This window comes from Mus caroli, chromosome 4, assembly GCF_900094665.2.
Source record: "Mus caroli chromosome 4, CAROLI_EIJ_v1.1, whole genome shotgun sequence".
NCBI classification, from domain to species: Eukaryota; Metazoa; Chordata; class Mammalia; order Rodentia; family Muridae; genus Mus; species Mus caroli.
The window spans coordinates 19372223-19384332 of record NC_034573.1 but is presented as its reverse complement, the minus strand read 5'-3'; positions in this window follow the sequence as shown (position 1 = coordinate 19384332).

Genomic DNA, 12110 nt, shown 5'->3' with positions numbered 1-12110 from the left:
AGAAACAGGATAATCAAAGGAAACCTGAAGTGAGTGGGTTGATATGTAAAATAAAAGACTAGGCTTCTGATCTGCATAAGATGAGCTAACCAGAGAATTTTTTCGAATAGCAAGAGAGTACTGCTTGGAGAACTATCTCGAGAAGAACATAGAGAGACCTTTCTAGAGATCTCTAGAGAAACCAGATCAGAAAGAAAGAAAGCAGAACCGAGAGAAAGCAAGCAGGAAAGCTGTCTCGAGCAAAGTATAGGCTACCAGCTTTCACCCACGAGTTGACTTGGAGTCACTCCCAGAGATACTTTTCCCAAAATCCCTCTCTAAGCCAAGGCTGGCCCTTGGCATCGTGGTGGTGGGAAGAGTTTGGAGCAGTACTCCTTCTAGACCAACAACTTGGCCAGGAGTGATTCAGTGAATTTGTTTCCCGTTCTTGGGTACCACACAGATGTAAGTGGGCTGGGCTACTTTCTAATGGATGCTGGCTAACCTGAGTTCTTCCAGACTGAAGATCCTGTGTGCTTAGACTCCGGTGTGGTATCTCACAGAAGGGCATCTACAATATGGGTCTGATGGGACTGGATACTTGACCAGGCACAATGTGGCACACTTTTGCATGCTGAGCCATGAGTGTATTACATTGTAGCTGGTTATACCAAGAGTCCATTCTTTGCTTATGGAAGTAGAACTTTAAGATCATGCTGTTCTTGTTGGGCACCGTGGCTGCCTCCTGTGCAGAATGGCCAAACTGGAAAGGACCCAGTGCTCCAAAGCATCTCGGAGTTGTCTATTTGTGTTTTGTTTGTCTGCCTGTCTCTCCCTCATCTATGTATGTAATCTATGTACGATGTATGCATGTACTTATCATTTATAGATGTATATATGTATTATCTAGTATGTATGTATGCATGTATGCATGTATGTATGTATGTATTTATCTATCAGGGGCAGGTAAAGGCACTTTTGTGGAAGTCAAAGAGCAACCTGTAAGAGTCAGTCTCTCCTCCTACCAGGTTGCAGGACTTAAGGTTGTAGGACTCAAATGGTATGTAAACATAGGGTGTTTTAGCCTGCAGAAGTCCAGCAAGCTGGGATCTCCCACTACTAAGATAGAGACCCCAAAGTGAGCTTGCAGGCCTGATTCAAAGCACATTAGGGGAATCCTAGTAGGTGTGCTTTGTCTGACTATCTCTAGGCATTCCAGAACCCTTACTGGGTAGTGGTGGCTGGAAACTGTTGTTGAGAAATCCCAGGTTAGGTGGGCATTGTCTTTCTCTATAGGACATTCCATTGCTGTGGTGTGTGGGCTGGCTGGAAACAGCTGACCCATTGTCCAGGTGGTAGGGCAGTTTCTCACTAGCTTTCTGAAGCCTGGGATTTTAGGCCTAATCTTCTGAACTGCCAATTTGAAACCTGTCATGGAGTCAGCCTGTCTCATCAATTTGAAATGGTTTTTGACTTTAAATTCTAAACTTCTGTGGTGAAATATTTTCTATCCATGGCTATGTCTGCGTAGTTGTGATGGTTAGTGTTGATTTTCATCTGTGAGAAAAGTCACCAGGAAAAGCTGTGAGGCATTATTTAGATCAGTAACCTATGTCACACCTGAGAGGGCTTACCTCCATTAGGTTTATTGAGGTGGGAAGACACACCCAGAAAGAGGGTAGCGTGTTCCCTGCTTGGGAACTGTGAGCCAGGTAGGGTTACAGACCCCTTTAGCTCCTGGGTACTTTCTCTAGCTCCTCCATTGGTGGCCATGTGTTCCATCCAATAGATGACTCTGAGCATCTACTTCTGTATTTGTCAGGCACTGACATAGCCTCACACGAGACAGCTATATCAGGGTCCTGTCAGCAAAATCTTGCTGGCATATGCAATAGTGTCTGCGTTTGGTGGCTGATTATGTTATGGATCCCTTGCCCCAATACAGGGGAATACCAGGCCCAGGAAGCAGGAGTAGGTGGGTTGGAGAGCAGGATGGGGGGAGGGTGTAAGGGACTTTTGGAATAGCATTTGAGTTGTAAATGAAGAAAATATCTAATAAAAATGTTTAAAAAAGAAGTTTCTTTTATAAAGAAAGAACTTTTTTTTTTTTTTCGAGACAGGGTTTTTCCGTATAGCCCTGGCTGTCCTGGAACTCACTCTGTAGACAAGGCTGGCCTCGAACTCAGAAATCTGCCTGCCTCTGCTTCCCGAGTGCTGGGATTAAAGGTATGTGCCACCACGCCAGGCTAGAACATATTTTTCTTGACCTAATGACATTTTGGGGACCCACACTTTGCATTGTGTTACCATTCTACAGATAGAGAGTTAATCATAAACAAGTCATTCCACACAGCTGTAGTAACCCATTCCACTTATTTTTATGTCGTTGTTGAGAGAAGGAGAATAAAAATAATACTAGATATGACACTATGTAACCCTACCACACTGCAGAGACTTTTTTCCATTTCCTAGCCTGATGTGTGCTTTTATTTTTTTACAGTGTTTCCTGGAGTGTGAGTGTGGTGGCGACTAACATGGTAATAACAGTAAAAATGTTTCATAAAAACTGGCTATAGCCGGGCAGTGGTGGCACATGCTTGTAATCCCAGCACTTGGGAAGCAGAGGCAGGCATATTTCTAAGTTCGAGGTCTACCTGGTCTACAGAGTGAGTTCCAGGACATCCAGGATTACACAGAGAAACCCTGTCTCAAAAAACAAAAACAAGCAAGCAAGCAAACAAACAAATAAACACCAAAAACCTGGCTGTGTGGCAAGGCACTGTGCTACCTGACTTACATATATCATCTCACCTGCAGCCCTCAGCAATCGCATTAGTATCTTCATTGTAAGTTGAGAAAATGAAGCAAGGAGAGAATACAGAGCATGCCCAAATTACTGACCACAGACCAAAGCAGCATCAGTGGGAAGCCCTAGACCTTGCACTCTGGAGGCTTCTTGTTTCCCTAAAATGTTTCTGCTCTTTAGAATCAGGTTGCAGAAACAAGTTATGACTTTAGTGGGTGTAGAAACTATTCATGTTGTTTTTCTAAGGCAAACAACTCTAGACATTTGGGAGGCTTTTGAATCAATCTATCTGTTTTAAAACGTCAAAGAATTTGAGTTGCTTTGTGGGTAGAAGTCTAAAACTTAGTATTACAAATGAATATCTAAGTATACAATCATTTGTCAACTTTTTACACACATAATATTTGATCTTATAAGGCCCATTTATTTTTGAATATTTCATGGCAATTTCTGCTGTTAATTCATACAACTGTAAGATGAAAGTAGAAGGGATCTCTACAATTCTTTCTTTGCATGTTTAAATTTTATAATGCTAGCTTGACTGCCACCATTGGAATAGGGAGCAAGTCTATAACTTTTGTATTTTTTTTTGCCATGTACTAATTGTATATGTCATTTACAGATAATCTAAGTTCAGTAATGAAAAATGTACAGTTCTGTGAATTGGCAAATGCTGTCCTTCTTTCAAAATTCAAATCTCTTCCTTGTCCAAGCTGCAGGATTTTTGCATGCTGGAATACAGTGAAGGCATGGGAACCTTTCTTTGTATTCTATTTTAGTTATCTATAAAAAAATATGGGGTCCTATGGATTAGCAAGAACAGTGGGAAAATGATAAGGCATATACATTTTTTAATTCCACTTGGTCAGTCACTAACTGAAGGGCAGCAGTATATATTCACAGGTGCTCCTGGGGCTGACATACACTAAAGTTTGAAAACTACTGATCTATGTGGTAGTTCTATCTTGACCTTTGCTCAAGTTCTTGTGGTAAGCTTGGTTTCTGTGATAAGACAATGAACACAGGGATGGAAAGGAGGCCAGAATGGTTATTCTTTCTGTAGCATTCTTGTCAGCTGGCTTCTACCTGTACTATGAAACATTTAAAGAAGGTGTTTCCTCTTGTGACTGTGTTTTCAGAAAACTCACTTCTTTTTTTCTTAATATGTGACATAGTCTATCTGTTGGGTTCTTAGTGCGCTTTCATCATTCAGAATGACCTTGGGAGTACTTTTAATATGGTTCTCAGGGCACAAAATTGCTACATACATACATACACATATACATACATATGCACACACATATGCATACATAACTACATTCCTTTATTAGCAACACCATCTTTTCTTCCACCGACTTCTTTTGATTTATCAAGTGTGAAAATCTGATAATGTAAACTGAGGTATCTGAGATAGTCCAAAGAAGGACTCAAGACACCGAGATCTGTAGGTACAAAGAGTAGGATCAAGGAAGCAGAGTACAGACACAGCTTAGGTTAGAATTGTCTGAGTAAGTCCCACTAAATACTCCATCACACTGAGTTACATTATCTCAAGTCATGATGGAAACAGGCTTTATTCAGTTTCCTGTAGGGGCAAATTGATGAAGCCTCAGCATGGGTCAGTTACTTCTTGTGGAATTCCTGCCCTAAGGGTCTCTGAATGCCTCAAGACTGATGAGCTTCTATGAATAATGCAAAACTCCCCTTTGTTATGTAAATGAGCCAACACTTGCCTAATAGGGAATAAAACTGACCAATATTTTTACTTTTTAATGCAAGATGGACAGATTTTTTCATCAAAAAATTTTATTTGTGCGTATGAGTGTTGCCTGCATCTTTTACCACATACATACCTGGTCGCTAGAGGAGGGCATCAGATTACTTGGAAGTGGAATTACAGAAGGTTTTAGGCAGCTACATGGTGCTTGGGATTGAGCCTAGGTTTTCTAGAAGAGCATCCAGTGATCTTGATTGCTGAACCATCTTTCCAACCTAGATATCAGTCTTGCTCATGTTCTATCTTCAGAGCTCAGTACAAAGTCAAGAAAGTTATATGATAAATGTATATGAAATTAGAGGAGAATGCAAAAGAGAATGTCTGTGTTTTGTTATCCTCAGGTGAATAACAACATCAAGAATAAAATTACCTGCAAGTGATTCACAAATCTGATTGGTAAAAGCCAAATACTGTAACTGCCGATCTCACTTAAGGCAGAGGAAGAGAGATAATAGCTTTGAGAAAAACTGAAGATTTTAATGACTATTTTATCATAGGGATTCTCTCTCTCTCTCTCTCTCTCTCTCTCTCTCTCTCTCTCTTCTCTTTTCATTTCAGAAACCTATCAAAAATCTAGTCATTTATCGGGGCTCACAAGTATCTGTATACCTAAACTGTGACTTTCCATTTCCTTTAACTTAAAAAGGTTCTCACACCACAGCTCAGCACTTTTTTGATGATGGTGATGCCAGTGTCACCTCACCTGGCTCACAACCACCTATAATGAGATCTGATGCCCTCTGCTGGTGCATCTGAAGTCAGCTACAGTGTATAAGAATAAATGAATTTTGGGGCTGGAGCAAGAAGGGACTGAGTGAGTGGAGTTGACCAGCACAAGCAGAGGTCCTAAAAATTCAATCCCTAACAACCACATGAAAGCTCACAACCATCTTGCCAGCTATAGTGTACTCACATACATAAAATAAATAAATAAATCTTAAAAAAAGAATAGCAAGGTAATAGCTGATCTAATTGCTCCATCATACGAAGAAGAATGTCAAAATCTCCTGTTGAATTATAAGCTTGTCCTAAAAGCTAACTATTAGTTGATTGTAACCAAAATCACCAAGGTATGAACAGATATATACTAACAAAGTACAAAATGTGGAAGAAAATGATCAGTTTCAGGGTATATATGATCTACCGAAATTAAGTCATGAAGTTAACAAAAGCATGAACTAATCAAAAGTTCTAATATTGAATCAGCAGTAAAATTACTTTCCACAAAAGAAGCCAGGGACTTGATGGCTTCACTACTGAATTTTACCAAACTTTTCTTTTGCCTCTATGTGTGTACATGTGTGTGTGTGTGTGTGTGTGTGTGTGTGTGTGAGAGAGAGAGAGAGAGAGAGAGAGAGAGAGAGAGAGAGAGAGAGAGGTGTATATTTGTGTATGTGTTGTATGCGTATATGCATGCATGTATATGTGCATGTGAAAGCCAGAGGGTGATATTTGGTGCCTTTTTCTTTTACTCCTTATTATTTCTTGAGACAAGATATTTCATTTAGCCTAGAATTCAATGACTTGGCAAAACTGGGTAGTCAAGGAGCCCAGAAATCCTCCCATTTTGCCTCCCCTGACCCGCCCCATACTTCTAGAATTACAGTCATGTGCATGACCATATCTTTTATTTTATTTTATTTTATTTTATTTTACTTTATTTTACTACATGAGTGCTGAGCATCGGGTCTTCATGCTTGTGCAGAGAGCACTTTACAAATTTAACCACCTCCCCAACAGTTTTCTCAAGTTATTCCTAAAATAATGAAGGGGAAGCTTTCTTTCTAGACTGATTTTAGAGGAAATAATTATCCTAGTACTAAACCCAGAAAAGGATACAACAACTGCAGCAGCAGCAACAGCAACAACAGAAGCAAAGCAAGACGGAAAAGGTGCTTGCCTTGAAGCTCAACTGTGAGTGTCAATTTCAGGTCCCTTTGGAAGAAGGAGAGAACCAACTTGTGCGAGTTGTACTTTAATCTCTACATCTGCATTAGGAAAAGTGTGCATATGCACACACACAAAATATAAAACAATTTTGAAAATTTTTAATTTTAATTAAAATGTATTACATCCTTCTTTTCTTCCTTTCCTCCTTTCAACCCCTCCCATATTCTTCTTACTCCCTCTCCTCTCAAAAGAATTAATTAATTGAGTGCAACAGCATGTGAGAAAGATGGAGTTTATAGCAGGCATGCAAAGACAGTTGAACTTACACATACCAATATCAACAGAAGAAAGAGGAAACATTGCACCCTAATCCATTAATTAATGTCATTAGATACAGAAGAAACTATTGGATAAAAATGCCAAGATTCATTTGAAGAATGCTGAATAAATGATGTATTAAGGCTGTGTCTGAGAAACTCATTGCCAATATCATACAGCAGGGGGAAGTGCTGAAATGGTGTGGAATAAGATAAGGGTGGTTACATTGATTGCTCTTACTAAAAATAGCACTGGAAAATTTAGAAGAATTAGAAAAGATAAAAAGAAAGATATTTAAATAGGAAGAGAGATCAAATGCTCTGTTTCCAGATGATATGATTTCCTCTACATACAGAAAAGCCTAAAGACCAACACAAAACTATTGAAACTGAGAAAAACTTTCTGGAAAGTTACTGAACACAGAATCAACATGCAATGCCCAAAAGTATTCCTATACTCAAGAGCAAAAATTCCTAAGAAAATAATTATTAAAGCAATCCCATGCAATATAGCTGATATTAAATAAATAGAACACAGCTAGAGGCATTGCAATATTATTTCAAAATACAGTACAGAGCTACAATAATCAAAACATTGTGGTGCTGACATACAGATACACAAACTAATGGAACAGAATAAGGATCCCAGAAATACAGATCCACTTAGATATATAACTGATTCTAAGCTGACAAAGGGGAAGAAATGTACATTAGAGAAGGATAACTATTCCATGCTGGTAACTCTCAATATACACAGACAGAAGATTAAAATTTGACCCTATTTCTCATTTTGTACAAAAACAAACTCAAACTTTACCACAGACCAAAGACATTCATATACAACCAGAAGGTATAAGAATATAGCTGGGCAGTGGTGGCTCACGCCTTTAATCCCAGCACTTGGGAGGGAGAGGCAGGCATATTTCTGAGTTCGAGGCCAGCCTGGTCTACAGAGTGAGTTTCAGGACAGCCAGGGCTACACAGAGAAACCCTGTTTCGAAAAAACAAAAACAAAAAAAACAAAAACAAAGAAAAACCAAAAACAATAACAACAACAAAAAGACTATAAGAAGGGATACAGCAAACACATTAACACATTAAGCAAGGAGCTAAGTTCTTAGATATGACCCCCAAAGCACAGGTAAACAGTAAAAACAAAACAAAACAAAAACCTGACAAATGAAATTCTATCTGGCTAAAAAAGTCTTCTACATAGTAAGAGAAATAGTAACAAAATAGAGACAAATCTCTAGAGTGGTAGAAAAGTATTTGCTAACTATTTGACAAATGATTGATGTCTGTAATATAAAGAACTAAATCAATTTGAAGCACCAACTACTCTAGCTTAAAAATAGACAAATAACCTTAACAGTCACTTCTCAAAAATAAACAGTACCAATGGCTGAGACATTCCACGTTGTAAAGCTCCTTACCCTTAGTCACTGGGGAAATGCAGATCAAAGTTTTGATGAGAAAAAAAGGCTTTCTCCAAGTCAGATAGCTTGCCCAAGGATAGAATGAATATTGATTAAAAAAGCAAGGGTGTATGGAAGGGTAGAGAGAAAAGTGCCACTTGTGCACTGTTAGAGAGAGCATACAGTAAGTCACTATGAAGAGCACAGAGGTATCTCAACAAATCTAAAACTATACCTTTCATTTAATCTATCTTTCAAAGTTAAAGGTCTGTACCCCAAGAACATGTCATCAGCATAACAATGATAAGAGCGTTCCCATGGCCATTATAGTTGTCTCGCCAATAGTCAAGCTATGGAACGAACGTGGATGTTTATCAGTGAATAAATGGGCTAATATGTAGTTTCTGCACAGAGTGGAATACTATTCAACATCAAATAATGAAATTATCTCATCTGCAACAAAATTGTTGGAACTGGAGTACCCCATACTAAATGAAATAAGCCAGTCACATGATCTCATTCAAATGTGAAAGGTAAAAGAGAAGTTGGTTAGGATGGTTGTAGACAGGAGTTTAGACAAAGTGTATGTCTCACAAAATGATCAGTATTGTTCACAATGACGTATTATAATTTCAAAATAACCTGTGAGAAAAGCTTAAGATTTCCTAACATACAAAAAAGTGAATTAATGAATGAATGATCACTTGTTCATGCTCGTTCACAGATCCTAGCTTGTAATATATACATGTTTGCTGGCCAATGGGTAAAAAGTGGATTAAGCTAACAGTATATAAAAAGAGGTGTGAGGCCGGGCAGTGGTGGTGCATGCCTTTAATCCTAGCACTTGGGAGGCAGAGGCAGGCAGATTTCTGAGTTCGAGGCCAGCCTGATCTACAGATGAGAAGAAGGGAGAAGGGAAAAGGACCTGTGGAAAGCAGAAAGGAGACTAGGTGAGGAAGGTTTAAGGGGGGGCAGGGTATGGAGTAAGAAAGGAGTTAGGCCTGCCCGGAGCTGGGTGTGGGGGAGAGTAGGGTGGGGAAATGAGGAAAAAGTCGTATCTCCTAAAACACATTTTGTAGAAATGTCATAACTAAAGCTAATCCTTTGAATGCTAACTCAAACATTCAAATAAGAGTGGTTGTCATTGTTTGAGTATGCTTGGCCCAGGGAGTGGCACTATTAGGAGGTGCGATCTTGTTGGAGTAGGTGTGTCACTGTGGGCATGGGCTTAAGACCCTCACCCTAGCTGCCTGGAAGTCAGTCTTCCACTAGCTTCACCTTTAGGTTAAGATGTAGAACTTTCAGCTCCTCCTGCACCATGCCTGATTGGATGCTGACATGCTCCTGCCTTGATGATAATGGACTGAACCTATGAACCTATAAGCCAGCACCAATTAAATGTTGTTCTTGGTCATGGTGTTTGTTCACAACAGTAAAGCCCTAAGACAGTGGTTAAATAAATTAATGTATTACTAAACCAATTTTGTTCTTGTGCCGAAACTATTTTTACTAATCTAAAGGCAATGTGATTATTCCACTGCAGAACTCAAGTTTGAGTGAATATTTACTTCAATTAATAAAATTTCTCATTTGTTAAAAAAATTCAAACTGAACTCCATGTTTTCATTTTTCTTTCTTTTTTTAAAAGAGAAAAGAAGCCGGGCAGTGGTGGCGCATGCCTTTAATCCCAGCACTTGGGAGGCAGAGGCAGGTGGATATCTGAGTTCAAGGCCAGTCTGGTCTACAGAGTGAGTACCAGGACAGCCAGGGCTATACAGAGAAACCCTGTCTCGAAAAACAAACAAACAAACAAACAAACAAACAAACAAACAAACAAAAAAGAAGAAAAGGGAAAAAAAGAAAAGAAACAACGAAACATGAAGTTAGGTGGATAGGGAGGTGGGAGAGAATCTGTGAGGTTGGAGGAGGAAAATGAATATAATTATATTGTATGAAATGCTCAATGGATAAAAATACATTATTAAAAATGAAATTGTAGGAACTCAGAAATGCTAATTACCCCAGGTCGGTAGTGTATAATATATGCATATATTGAAATATGTTGTACCTCATTAATGTGTATAATTAGTAAATTTTAATGAAGTGTGATATATTTGAAAATACACTTACCAATACATACATCAGCAAGCATGCCTGCACAGAAAGCTCTCCAAGATGTTATTATAAGAAAAAATGAACAAACAAACAAACAAACAAACAAGTATGATTGATGAGATTGCTCAGCAAGTGAGAGGGCTTGTTACTAACTCATGGACTATTTTATTGTTATAATGAAAGACCTTAAGAAAAACAACATAATGGATACAGGGTTTGCTTGGCTCCCAGATCCAGACTGGAGCTTAGCCTTGTGGGGAAGTAAAAATGATAGGAACTCAAAGCATATAATTACATTCCATCCCATAGTCAAGAGCAGAGATCAATGAATTAGTGCATGCTTGCCAGTGCTCAGATTGCTTTCTTCACTCTTATACAATCCAGGCTCCTCTGCCCATGCAGTGGGGCCATCCATAAGGAGTTAGGCTTCATACTAATGAAGATAATCAATCATCTAAGACACGCCAGAAACCAACTTGATCTACAATTCCTTCATTGAGGATCCTTTTGCAGTCAATTCTAGATGGTGTCAGGTTGACAATTAAAATTAACCGTCACGAATATACTCCTTTGTCAACTTGTCGTATTTATCTCATAAAGTAAAAGTCTAACTTTAAAAGTCTCCACAATCTTTACAGGACCAGAATGAAAGAATTCCATTTAAATATTCCAGGACCACTTCGATAATGAACTAACAACAGCTGTATTTGCCTACACAAGACTTGCACATAATCAAACTCAATGTTCGACAAAGGAGGAGGAAAAGGTCTTGTGAGTCCCTACTACTAATTGAAGAACTATTGTCAGTTGATAGCCTCTAGTGGAGAGGAAATTGTTTTGTTTTGTTTTGTTTTGTTTTGTTTTGTTTTGTTTTGTTTTGTTTTGTTTTTAAGGTTGCAGCCCCTAGTAGATGGACCATGCTCCAGTAAGTGGCCCCACACCCATGGATATATGGACAACACAAATTAGAATCAATTTGGCTATTGAAAAATATCATGAAATGGGGAGGGGGATCTGAGAGGGATTAGGAGAATGAGTTGGGGTGAATATAAAAATACATTGTATTCACACATAAAATCAATAATAAAGATACTATATTAAGTAAATAAATTCAGGGTACAACAAACTTTCTGTTTACAACATAAATATAATTCCAAAAGTATCTTTCCAACTAATTTTTTTTCATTCAAAAGAACTTTTGTTTTGTTTTGTTTTTTAAAGATTTTATTTATTTATTATATGTAAATACACTGTAGCTGACTTCAGACACTACAAAAAAGGGCGTCAGATCTCGTTGCAGATGGTTGTGAGCCACCATATGGTTGCTGGAATTTGAACTCATGATCTTTGGAAAAGCAGTCAGTGCTCTTACCAGCTGAGCCATCTCACCAGCCCTCAAAAGAACTCTTGATGTCTGTAGATGCGATGGATCCCTAGGTGTGGCAGTATCTGGATGGCCTTTCTTTCAGTCTCTGCTCCACTCTGTCCCTGAATTTCCTTTTGTCAGAACAATTCTGGATTAATATTTTTGAGACGGGTGAGTGGTCCCATCCCTTAACCAAGGGCCGTACCTATCCACTGGATATGGTCTTTACAGGTTCTCTCTCCCCTTTGTTGGGTATTTTGGCTAATGTCATCCCTGTTGGGTCCTGGGAACCTCTTGGGTCCATAGCATCTGGGACAGTCTAGTAGCTACCCCAGTTCCCCATCCTCCACTGCTACACAGCTCCATCCACTTTCCTGACCCACTAGACTTCTCCCGTCCCCTCCCACACCTGATGCTGAACCCCCTTTTCCCTCCTCCTCCTCTC